The following is a 13,949-nucleotide window of genomic DNA, read 5'->3' on the forward strand; positions in this document are numbered from 1 at the left end:
TGATGTCATAATTGATTTCGACCATCTTTTCAAAACTGTAAAATTGATGCTTCTGAACTCACGAATGGCACGGACATCATCTATGACAGTAATTTTAAAACCGATAATGTCAATTGTGACATCACTGATGATGTCATAATTGATTTTAACCATCTTTTCAAAACTGTAAAATTGACGCTTCTGAACTCACGGATGGCACGGACATCATCTACGACAGTAATTTTAAAACCGATAATGTCAATTGTGACATCACTGATGATGTCATAATTGATTTTAACCATCTTTTCAAAACTGTAAATTTGACGATTCTGAACTCACGGATGGCACGGACATCATCTACGACAGTAATTTTAAAACTGATTATGTCAATTGTGACATCACTGATGATGTCATAATTGATTTTGACCATCTTTTCAAAACTGTAAAATTGACGCTTCTGAACTCACGGATGGCACAGACATCATCTACGACAGTAATTTTAAAACCGATTATGTCAATTGTGACATCACTGATGATGTCATAATTGATTTTGACCATCTTTTCAAAACTGTGAAATTGATGCTTCTGAACTCATGAATGGCACGGACATCATCTACGACAGTAATTTTAAAACCGATTATGTCAATTGTGACATCACTGATGATGTCATAATTGATTTTGACCATCTTTTCAAAAGTGTAAAATTGACGCTTCTGAACTCACGGATGGCACAGACATCATCTACGACAGTAATTTTAAAACCGATAATGTCAATTGTGACATCACTGATGATGTCATAATTGATTTCGACATCTTTTCAAAACTGTGAAATTGATGCTTCTGAACTCACGAATGGCACGGACATAATCTACGACAGTAATTTTAAAACCGATAATGTCAATTGTGACATCACTGATGATGTCATAATTGATTTTGACCATCTTTTCAAAACTGTAAAATTGACGCTTCTGAACTCCCGGAGGGCACGGACTTCATCTACGACAGTAATTTTATAACCGATTATGTCAATTGTGACATCACTGATGATGTCATAATTGATTATGACCATCTTTTCAAATCTGTAAATTTGACGCTTCTGAACTCACGGATGGCACAGACATCATCCACGACAGTAATTTTAAAACCGATTATGTCAATTGTGACATCACTGATGATGTCATAATTGATTTTGACCATCTTTTCAAAACTGTAAAATTGATGCTTCTGAACTCACGAATGGCACGGACATCATCTACGACAGTAATTTTAAAACCGATAATGTCAATTGTGACATCACTGATGATGTCATTATTGATTTTGACCATCTTTTCAAATCTGTAAATTTGACGCTTCTGAACTCACGGATGGCACAGACATCATCTACGACAGTAATTTTAAAACCGATTATGTCAATTGTGACATCACTGATGATGTCATAATTGATTTTGACCATCTTTTCAAAACTGTAAAATTGATGCTTCTGAACTCACGAATGGCACGGACATCATCTACGACAGTAATTTTAAAACCGATAATGTCAATTGTGACATCACTGATGATGTCATAATTGATTTTAACCATCTTTTCAAAACTGTAAAATTGACGCTTCTGAACTCACGGATGGCACGGACATCATCTACGACAGTAATTTTAAAACCGATTATGTCAATTGTGACATCACTGATGATGTCATAATTGATTTTGATTATCTTTTCAAAACTGTGAAATTGATGCTTCTGAACTCACGAATGGCACGGACATCATCTACGACAGTAATTTTAAAACCGATAATGTCAATTGTGACATCACTGATGATGTCATAATTGATTTTGACCATCTTTTCAAAACTGTAAAATTGATGCTTCTGAACTCACGGATGGCACAGACATCATCTACGACAGTAATTTTAAAACCGATTATGTCAATTGTGACATCACTGATGATGTCATAATTGATTTTAACCATCTTTTCAAAACTGTAAATTTGACGATTCTGAACTCACGGATGGCACGGACATCATCTACGACAGTAATTTTAAAACCGATAATGTCAATTGTGACATCACTGATGATGTCATAATTGATTTTGACCATCTTTTCAAAACTGTAAAATTGACGCTTCTGAACTCACGGATGGCACAGACATCATCTACGACAGTAATTTTAAAACGGATTATGTCAATTGTGACATCACTGATGATGTCATAATTGATATTGACCATCTTTTCAAAACTGTAAAATTGATGCTTCTGAACTCACGGATGGCACAGACATCATCTACGACAGTAATTTTAAAACCGATTATGTCAATTGTGACATCACTGATGATGTCATAATTGATTTCGACATCTTTTCAAAACTGTGAAATTGATGCTTCTGAACTCACGAATGGCACGGACATAATCTACGACAGTAATTTTAAAACCGATAATGTCAATTGTGACATCACTGATGATGTCATAATTGATTTTAACCATCTTTTCAAAACTGTAAAATTGACGCTTCTGAACTCACGGAGGGCACGGACTTCATCTACGACAGTAATTTTAAAACCGATTATGTCAATTGTGACATCACTGATGATGCCATAATTGATTTTGACCATCTTTTCAAATCTGTAAATTTGACGCTTCTGAACTCACGGAGGGCACGGACTTCATCTACGACAGTAATTTTAAAACCGATTATGTCAATTGTGACATCACTGATGATGTCATAATTGATTTTGACCATCTTTTCAAAACTGTAAATTTGACGATTCTGAACTCACAGATGGCACAGACATCATCTACGACAGTAATTTTAAAACCGATTATGTCAATTGTGACATCACTGATGATGTCATAATTGATTTTGACCATCTTTTCAAAACTGTGAAATTGATGCTTCTGAACTCACGAATGGCACGGACATCATCTACGACAGTAATTTTAAAACCGATAATGTCAATTGTGACATCACTGATGATGTCATAATTGATTTTAACCATCTTTTCAAAACTGTAAAATTGACGCTTCTGAACTCACGGATGGCACGGACATCATCTACGACAGTAATTTTAAAACCGATAATGTCAATTGTGACATCACTGATGATGTCATAATTGATTTTAACAATCTTTTCAAAACTGTAAATTTGACGATTCTGAACTCACGGATGGCACGGACATCATCTACGACAGTAATTTTAAAACCGATTATGTCAATTGTGACATCACTGATGATGTCATAATTGTTTTTGACCATCTTTTCAAAACTGTAAAATTGATGCTTCTGAACTCACGGATGGCACAGACATCATCTACGACAGTAATTTTAAAACCGATTATGTCAATTGTGACATCACTGATGATGTCATAATTGATTTTAACCATCTTTTCAAAACTGTAAAATTGACGCTTCTGAACTCACGGATGGCACGGACATCATCTACGACAGTAATTTTAAAACCGATAATGTCAATTGTGACATCACTGATGATGTCATAATTGATTTTGACCATCTTTTCAAAACTGTAAAATTGACGCTTCTGAACTCACGGATGGCACAAACATCATCTACGACAGTAATTTTAAAACGGATTATGTCAATTGTGACATCACTGATGATGTCATAATTGATTTTGACCATCTTTTCAAAACTGTAAAATTGACGCTTCTGAACTCACGGATGGCACAGACATCATCTACGACAGTAATTTTAAAACCGATTATGTCAATTGTGACATCACTGATGATGTCATAATTGATTTCGACATCTTTTCAAAACTGTGAAATTGATGCTTCTGAACTCACGAATGGCACGGACATAATCTACGACAGTAATTTTAAAACCGATAATGTCAATTGTGACATCACTGATGATGTCATAATTGATTTTGACCATCTTTTCAAAACTGTAAAATTGACGCTTCTGAACTCACGGAGGGCACGGACTTCATCTACAACAGTAATTTTTAAACCGATTATGTCAATTGTGACATCACTGATGATGTCAATATTGATTTTGACCATCTTTTCAAAACTGTAAATTTGACGATTCTGAACTCACAGATGGCACAGACATCATCTACGACAGTAATTTTAAAACCGATTATGTCAATTGTGACATCACTGATGATGTCATAATTGATTTTGACCATCTTTTCAAAACTGTAAAATTGATGCTTCTGAACTCACGAATGGCACGGACATCATCTACGACAGTAATTTTAAAACCGATAATGTCAATTGTGACATCACTGATGATGTCATAAATGATTTTAACCATCTTTTCAAAACTGTAAAATTGACGCTTCTGAACTCACGGATGGCACGGACATCATCTACGACAGTAATTTTAAAACCGATAATGTCAATTGTGACATCACTGATGATGTCATAATTGATTTTAACAATCTTTTCAAAACTGTAAATTTGACGATTCTGAACTCACGGATGGCACGGACATCATCTACGACAGTAATTTTAAAACCGATTATGTCAATTGTGACATCACTGATGATGTCATAATTGTTTTTGACCATCTTTTCAAAACTGTAAAATTGACACTTCTGAACTCACGGATGGCACAGACATCATCTACGACAGTAATTTTAAAACCGATAATGTCAATTGTGACATCACTGATGATGTCATAATTGATTTTAACCATCTTTTCAAAACTGTAAAATTGACGCTTCTGAACTCACGGATGGCACGGACATCATCTACGACAGTAATTTTAAAACCGATAATGTCAATTGTGACATCACTGATGATGTCATAATTGATTTTAACAATCTTTTCAAAACTGTAAATTTGACGATTCTGAACTCACGGATGGCACGGACATCATCTACGACAGTAATTTTAAAACCGATTATGTCAATTGTGACATCACTGATGATGTCATAATTGTTTTTGACCATCTTTTCAAAACTGTAAAATTGATGCTTCTGAACTCACGGATGGCACAGACATCATCTACGACAGTAATTTTAAAACCGATTATGTCAATTGTGACATCACTGATGATGTCATAATTGATTTTAACCATCTTTTCAAAATTGTAAAATTGACGCTTCTGAACTCACGGATGGCACGGACATCATCTACGACAGTAATTTTAAAACCGATAATGTCAATTGTGACATCACTGATGATGTCATAATTGATTTTGACCATCTTTTCAAAACTGTAAAATTGACGCTTCTGAACTCACGGATGGCACAAACATCATCTACGACAGTAATTTTAAAACGGATTATGTCAATTGTGACATCACTGATGATGTCATAATTGATTTTGACCATCTTTTCAAAACTGTAAAATTGACGCTTCTGAACTCACGGATGGCACAGACATCATCTACGACAGTAATTTTAAAACCGATTATGTCAATTGTGACATCACTGATGATGTCATAATTGATTTCGACATCTTTTCAAAACTGTGAAATTGATGCTTCTGAACTCACGAATGGCACGGACATAATCTACGACAGTAATTTTAAAACCGATAATGTCAATTGTGACATCACTGATGATGTCATAATTGATTTTGACCATCTTTTCAAAACTGTAAAATTGACGCTTCTGAACTCACGGAGGGCACGGACTTCATCTACAACAGTAATTTTTAAACCGATTATGTCAATTGTGACATCACTGATGATGTCAAAATTGATTTTGACCATCTTTTCAAAACTGTAAATTTGACGATTCTGAACTCACAGATGGCACAGACATCATCTACGACAGTAATTTTAAAACCGATTATGTCAATTGTGACATCACTGATGATGTCATAATTGATTTTGACCATCTTTTCAAAACTGTAAAATTGATGCTTCTGAACTCACGAATGGCACGGACATCATCTACGACAGTAATTTTAAAACCGATAATGTCAATTGTGACATCACTGATGATGTCATAATTGATTTTAACCATCTTTTCAAAACTGTAAAATTGACGCTTCTGAACTCACGGATGGCACGGACATCATCTACGACAGTAATTTTAAAACCGATAATGTCAATTGTGACATCACTGATGATGTCATAATTGATTTTAACAATCTTTTCAAAACTGTAAATTTGACGATTCTGAACTCACGGATGGCACGGACATCATCTACGACAGTAATTTTAAAACCGATTATGTCAATTGTGACATCACTGATGATGTCATAATTGATTTTAACCATCTTTTCAAAACTGTAAATTTGACGATTCTGAACTCACGAATGGCACGGACATCATCTACGACAGTAATTTTAAAACCGATTATGTCAATTGTGACATCAATGATGATGTCATAATTGATTTTAACCATCTTTTCAAAACTGTAAAATTGACGCTTCTGAACTCATGGATGGCACGGACATCATCTACGACAGTAATTTTAAAACCGATAATGTCAATTGTGACATCACTGATGATGTCATAATTGATTTTGACCATCTTTTCAAAACTGTAAAATTGACGCTTCTGAACTCACGGATGGGACAGACATCATCTACGACAGTAATTTTAAAACGGATTATGTCAATTGTGTCATCACTGATGATGTCATAATTGATTTTGACCATCTATTCAAAACTGTAAAATTGACGCTTCTGAACTCACGGATGGCACAGACATCATCTACGACAGTAATTTTAAAACCGATTATGTCAATTGTGACATCACTGATGATGTCATAATTGATTTTGACCATCTTTTCAAAACTGTAAAATTGATGCTTCTGAACTCACGAATGGCACGGACATCATCTACGACAGTAATTTTAAAACCGATAATGTCAATTGTGACATCACTGATGATGTCATAATTGATTTTAACCATCTTTTCAAAACTGTAAAATTGACGCTTCTGAACTCACGGATGGCACGGACATCATCTACGACAGTAATTTTAAAACCGATAATGTCAATTGTGACATCACTGATGATGTCATAATTGATTTTAACAATCTTTTCAAAACTGTAAATTTGACGATTCTGAACTCACGGATGGCACGGACATCATCTACGACAGTAATTTTAAAACCGATTATGTCAATTGTGACATCACTGATGATGTCATAATTGTTTTTGACCATCTTTTCAAAACTGTAAAATTGACACTTCTGAACTCAAGGATGGCACAGACATCATCTACGACAGTAATTTTAAAACCGATTATGTCAATTGTGACATCACTGATGATGTCATAATTGATTTTAACCATCTTTTCAAAACTGTAAATTTGACGATTCTGAACTCACGAATGGCACGGACATCATCTACGACAGTAATTTTAAAACCGATTATGTCAATTGTGACATCAATGATGATGTCATAATTGATTTTAACCATCTTTTCAAAACTGTAAAATTGACGCTTCTGAACTCACGGATGGCACGGACATCATCTACGACAGTAATTTTAAAACCGATAATGTCAATTGTGACATCACTGATGATGTCATAATTGATTTTGACCATCTTTTCAAAACTGTAAAATTGACGCTTCTGAACTCACGGATGGGACAGACATCATCTACGACAGTAATTTTAAAACGGATTATGTCAATTGTGTCATCACTGATGATGTCATAATTGATTTTGACCATCTATTCAAAACTGTAAAATTGACGCTTCTGAACTCACGGATGGCACAGACATCATCTACGACAGTAATTTTAAAACCGATTATGTCAATTGTGACATCACTGATGATGTCATAATTGATTTTAACCATCTTTTCAAAACTGTAAAATTGACGCTTCTGAACTCACGGATGGCACGGACATCATCTACGACAGTAATTTTAAAACCGATAATGTCAATTGTGACATCACTGATGATGTCATAATTGATTTTGACCATCTTTTCAAAACTGTAAAATTGACGCTTCTGAACTCACGGATGGCACAGACATCATCTACGACAGTTTTTTTAAAACGGATTATGTCAATTGTGACATCACTGATGATGTCATAATTGATTTTGACCATCTTTTCAAAACTGTAAAATTGACGCTTCTGAACTCACGGATGGCACAGACATCATCTACGACAGTAATTTTAAAACCGATTATGTCAATTGTGACATCACTGATGATGTCATAATTGATTTCGACATCTTTTCAAAACTGTGAAATTGATGCTTCTGAACTCACGAATGGCACGGACATAATCTACGACAGTAATTTTAAAACCGATAATGTCAATTGTGACATCACTGATGATGTCATAATTGATTTTGACCATCTTTTCAAAACTGTAAAATTGACGCTTCTGAACTCACGGAGGGCACGGACTTCATCTACAACAGTAATTTTTAAACCGATTATGTCAATTGTGACATCACTGATGATGTCAAAATTGATTTTGACCATCTTTTCAAAACTGTAAATTTGACGATTCTGAACTCACAGATGGCACAGACATCATCTACGACAGTAATTTTAAAACCGATTATGTCAATTGTGACATCACTGATGATGTCATAATTGATTTTGACCATCTTTTCAAAACTGTGAAATTGATGCTTCTGAACTCACGAATGGCACGGACATCATCTACGACAGTAATTTTAAAACCGATAATGTCAATTGTGACATCACTGATGATGTCATAATTGATTTTAACCATCTTTTCAAAACTGTAAAATTGATGCTTCTGAACTCACGGATGGCACGGACATCATCTACGACAGTAATTTTAAAACCGATAATGTCAATTGTGACATCACTGATGATGTCATAATTGATTTTAACAATCTTTTCAAAACTGTAAATTTGACGATTCTGAACTCACGGATGGCACGGACATCATCTACGACAGTAATTTTAAAACCGATTATGTCAATTGTGACATCACTGATGATGTCATAATTGTTTTTGACCATCTTTTCAAAACTGTAAAATTGACGCTTCTGAACTCACGGATGGCACAGACATCATCTACGACAGTAATTTTAAAACCGATTATGTCAATTGTGACATCACTGATGATGTCATAATTGATTTTAACCATCTTTTCAAAACTGTAAATTTGACGATTCTGAACTCACGAATGGCACGGACATCATCTACGACAGTAATTTTAAAACCGATTATGTCAATTGTGACATCAATGATGATGTCATAATTGATTTTAACCATCTTTTCAAAACTGTAAAATTGACGCTTCTGAACTCACGGATGGCACGGACATCATCTACGACAGTAATTTTAAAACCGATAATGTCAATTGTGACATCACTGATGATGTCATAATTGATTTTGACCATCTTTTCAAAACTGTAAAATTGACGCTTCTGAACTCACGGATGGGACAGACATCATCTACGACAGTAATTTTAAAACGGATTATGTCAATTGTGACATCACTGATGATGTCATAATTGATTTTGACCATCTATTCAAAACTGTAAAATTGACGCTTCTGAACTCACGGATGGCACAGACATCATCTACGACAGTAATTTTAAAACCGATTATGTCAATTGTGACATCACTGATGATGTCATAATTGATTTTAACCATCTTTTCAAAACTGTAAAATTGACGCTTCTGAACTCACGGATGGCACGGACATCATCTACGACAGTAATTTTAAAACCGATAATGTCAATTGTGACATCACTGATGATGTCATAATTGATTTTGACCATCTTTTCAAAACTGTAAAATTGACGCTTCTGAACTCACGGAGGGCACGGACTTCATCTACGACAGTAATTTTAAAACCGATTATGTCAATTGTGACATCACTGATGATGTCAAAATTGATTTTGACCATCTTTTCAAAACTGTAAATTTGACGATTCTGAACTCACGAATGGCACAGACATCATCTACGACAGTAATTTTAAAACCGATTATGTCAATTGTGACATCACTGATGATGTCATAATTGATTTTGACCATCTTTTCAAATTGGTAAATTTGACGATTCTGAACTCACGGATGGCACGGACATCATCTACGACAGTAATTTTAAAACTGATTATGGCAATTGTGACATCACTGATGATGTCATAATTGATTTCGACCATATTTTCAAAACTGTAAAATTGATGCTTCTGAACTCACGAATGGCACGGACATCATCTATGACAGTAATTTTAAAACCGATAATGTCAATTGTGACATCACTGATGATGTCATAATTGATTTTAACCATCTTTTCAAAACTGTAAAATTGACGCTTCTGAACTCACGGATGGCACGGACATCATCTACGACAGTAATTTTAAAACCGATAATGTCAATTGTGACATCACTGATGATGTCATAATTGATTTTAACCATCTTTTCAAAACTGTAAATTTGACGATTCTGAACTCACGGATGGCACGGACATCATCTACGACAGTAATTTTAAAACCGATTATGTCAATTGTGACATCACTGATGATGTCATAATTGATTTTGACCATCTTTTCAAAACTGTAAAATTGACGCTTCTGAACTCACGGATGGCACAGACATCATCTACGACAGTAATTTTAAAACCGATTATGTCAATTGTGACATCACTGATGATGTCATATTTGATTTTGACCATCTTTTCAAAACTGTGAAATTGATGCTTCTGAACTCACGAATGGCACGGACATCATCTACGACAGTAATTTTAAAACCGATAATGTCAATTGTGACATCACTGATGATGTCATAATTAATTTTAACCATCTTTTCAAAACTGTAAATTTGACTATTCTGAACTCGTGGATGGCACGGACATCATCTACGACAGTAATTTTAAAACCGATTATGTCAATTGTGACATCACTGATGATGTCATAATTGATTTTGACCATCTTTTCAAAACTGTAAAATTGACGCTTCTGAACTCACTGATGGCACGGACTTCATCTACGACAGTAATTTTCAAACCGATTATGTCAATTGTGACATCACTGATGATGTCATAATTGATTTCGACATCTTTTCAAAACTGTGAAATTGATGCTTCTGAATTCACGGATGGCACAGACATCATCTACGACAGTAATTTTAAAACCGATTATGTCAATTGTGACATCACTGATGATGTCATAATTGATTTTGACCATCTTTTCAAAACTGTAAAATTGACGCTTCTGAACTCACGGATGGGACAGACATCATCTACGACAGTAATTTTAAAACGGATTATGTCAATTGTGACATCACTGATGATGTCATAATTGATTTTGACCATCTATTCAAAACTGTAAAATTGACGCTTCTGAACTCACGGATGGCACAGACATCATCTACGACAGTAATTTTAAAACCGATTATGTCAATTGTGACATCACTGATGATGTCATAATTGATTTTAACCATCTTTTCAAAACTGTAAAATTGACGCTTCTGAACTCACGGATGGCACGGACATCATCTACGACAGTAATTTTAAAACCGATAATGTCAATTGTGACATCACTGATGATGTCATAATTGATTTTGACCATCTTTTCAAAACTGTAAAATTGACGCTTCTGAACTCACGGAGGGCACGGACTTCATCTACGACAGTAATTTTAAAACCGATTATGTCAATTGTGACATCACTGATGATGTCAAAATTGATTTTGACCATCTTTTCAAAACTGTAAATTTGACGATTCTGAACTCACGGATGGCACGGACATCATCTACGACAGTAATTTTAAAACTGATTATGGCAATTGTGACATCACTGATGATGTCATAATTGATTTCGACCATATTTTCAAAACTGTAAAATTGATGCTTCTGAACTCACGAATGGCACGGACATCATCTATGACAGTAATTTTAAAACCGATAATGTCAATTGTGACATCACTGATGATGTCATAATTGATTTTAACCATCTTTTCAAAACTGTAAAATTGACGCTTCTGAACTCACGGATGGCACGGACATCATCTACGACAGTAATTTTAAAACCGATAATGTCAATTGTGACATCACTGATGATGTCATAATTGATTTTAACCATCTTTTCAAAACTGTAAATTTGACGATTCTGAACTCACGGATGGCACGGACATCATCTACGACAGTAATTTTAAAACCGATTATGTCAATTGTGACATCACTGATGATGTCATAATTGATTTTGACCATCTTTTCAAAACTGTAAAATTGACGCTTCTGAACTCACGGATGGCACAGACATCATCTACGATAGTAATTTTAAAACCGATTATGTCAATTGTGACATCACTGATGATGTCATTATTGATTTTGACCATCTTTTCAAAACTGTGAAATTGATGCTTCTGAACTCACGAATGGCACGGACATCATCTACGACAGTAATTTTAAAACCGATAATGTCAATTGTGACATCACTGATGATGTCATAATTAATTTTAACCATCTTTTCAAAACTGTAAATTTGACTATTCTGAACTCGTGGATGGCACGGACATCATCTACGACAGTAATTTTAAAACCGATTATGTCAATTGTGACATCACTGATGATGTCATAATTGATTTTGACCATCTTTTCAAAACTGTAAAATTGACGCTTCTGAACTCACTGATGGCACGGACTTCATCTACGACAGTAATTTTCAAACCGATTATGTCAATTGTGACATCACTGATGATGTCATAATTGATTTCGACATCTTTTCAAAACTGTGAAATTGATGCTTCTGAATTCACGGATGGCACAGACATCATCTACGACAGTAATTTTAAAACCGATTATGTCAATTGTGACATCACTGATGATGTCATAATTGATTTTGACCATCTTTTCAAAACTGTAAAATTGACGCTTCTTAACTCACGGATGGCACGGACATCATCTACGACAGTAATTTTAAAACCGATAATGTCAATTGTGACATCACTGATGATGTCATAATTAATTTTAACCATCTTTTCAAAACTGTAAATTTGACTATTCTGAACTCGTGGATGGCACGGACATCATCTACGACAGTAATTTTAAAACCGATTATGTCAATTGTGACATCACTGATGATGTCATAATTGATTTTGACCATCTTTTCAAAACTGTAAAATTGACGCTTCTGAACTCACTGATGGCACGGACTTCATCTACGACAGTAATTTTCAAACCGATTATGTCAATTGTGACATCACTGATGATGTCATAATTGATTTCGACATCTTTTCAAAACTGTGAAATTGATGCTTCTGAATTTACGAATGGCACAGACATCATCTACGACAGTAATTTTAAAACCGATAATGTCAATTGTGACATCACTGATGATGTCATAATTGATTTTAACCATCTTTTCAAAACTGTAAAATTGACGCTTCTGAACTCACGGATGGCACGGACATCATCTACGACAGTAATTTTAAAACCGATAATGTCAATTGTGACATCACTGATGATGTCATAATTGATTTTAACCATCTTTTCAAAACTGTAAATTTGACGATTCTGAACTCACGGATGACACGGACATCATCTACGACAGTAATTTTAAAACCGATTATGTCAATTGTGACATCACTGATGATGTCATAATTGATTTTGACCAACTTTTCAAAACTGTAAAATTGACGCTTCTGAACTCACGGATGGCACAGACATCATCTACGACAGTAATTTTAAAACCGATTATGTCAATTGTGACATCACTGATGATGTCATAATTGATTTTAACCATCTTTTCAAAACTGTAAAATTGACGCTTCTGAACTCACGGATGGCACGGACATCATCTACGACAGTAATTTTAAAACGGATTATGTCAATTGTGACATCACTGATGATGTCATAATTGATTTTGACCATCTATTCAAAACTGTAAAATTGACGCTTCTGAACTCACGGATGGCACAGACATCATCTACGACAGTAATTTTAAAACCGATTATGTCAATTGTGACATCACTGATGATGTCATAATTGATTTTAACCATCTTTTCAAAACTGTAAAATTGACGCTTCTGAACTCACGGATGGCACGGACATCATCTACGACAGTAATTTTAAAACCGATAATGTCAATTGTGACATCACTGATGATG

The sequence above is a fragment of the Crinia signifera genome, chromosome 19, assembly GCF_055691185.1.
Source record: "Crinia signifera chromosome 19, ASM5569118v1, whole genome shotgun sequence".
NCBI lineage: Eukaryota > Metazoa > Chordata > Amphibia > Anura > Myobatrachidae > Crinia > Crinia signifera.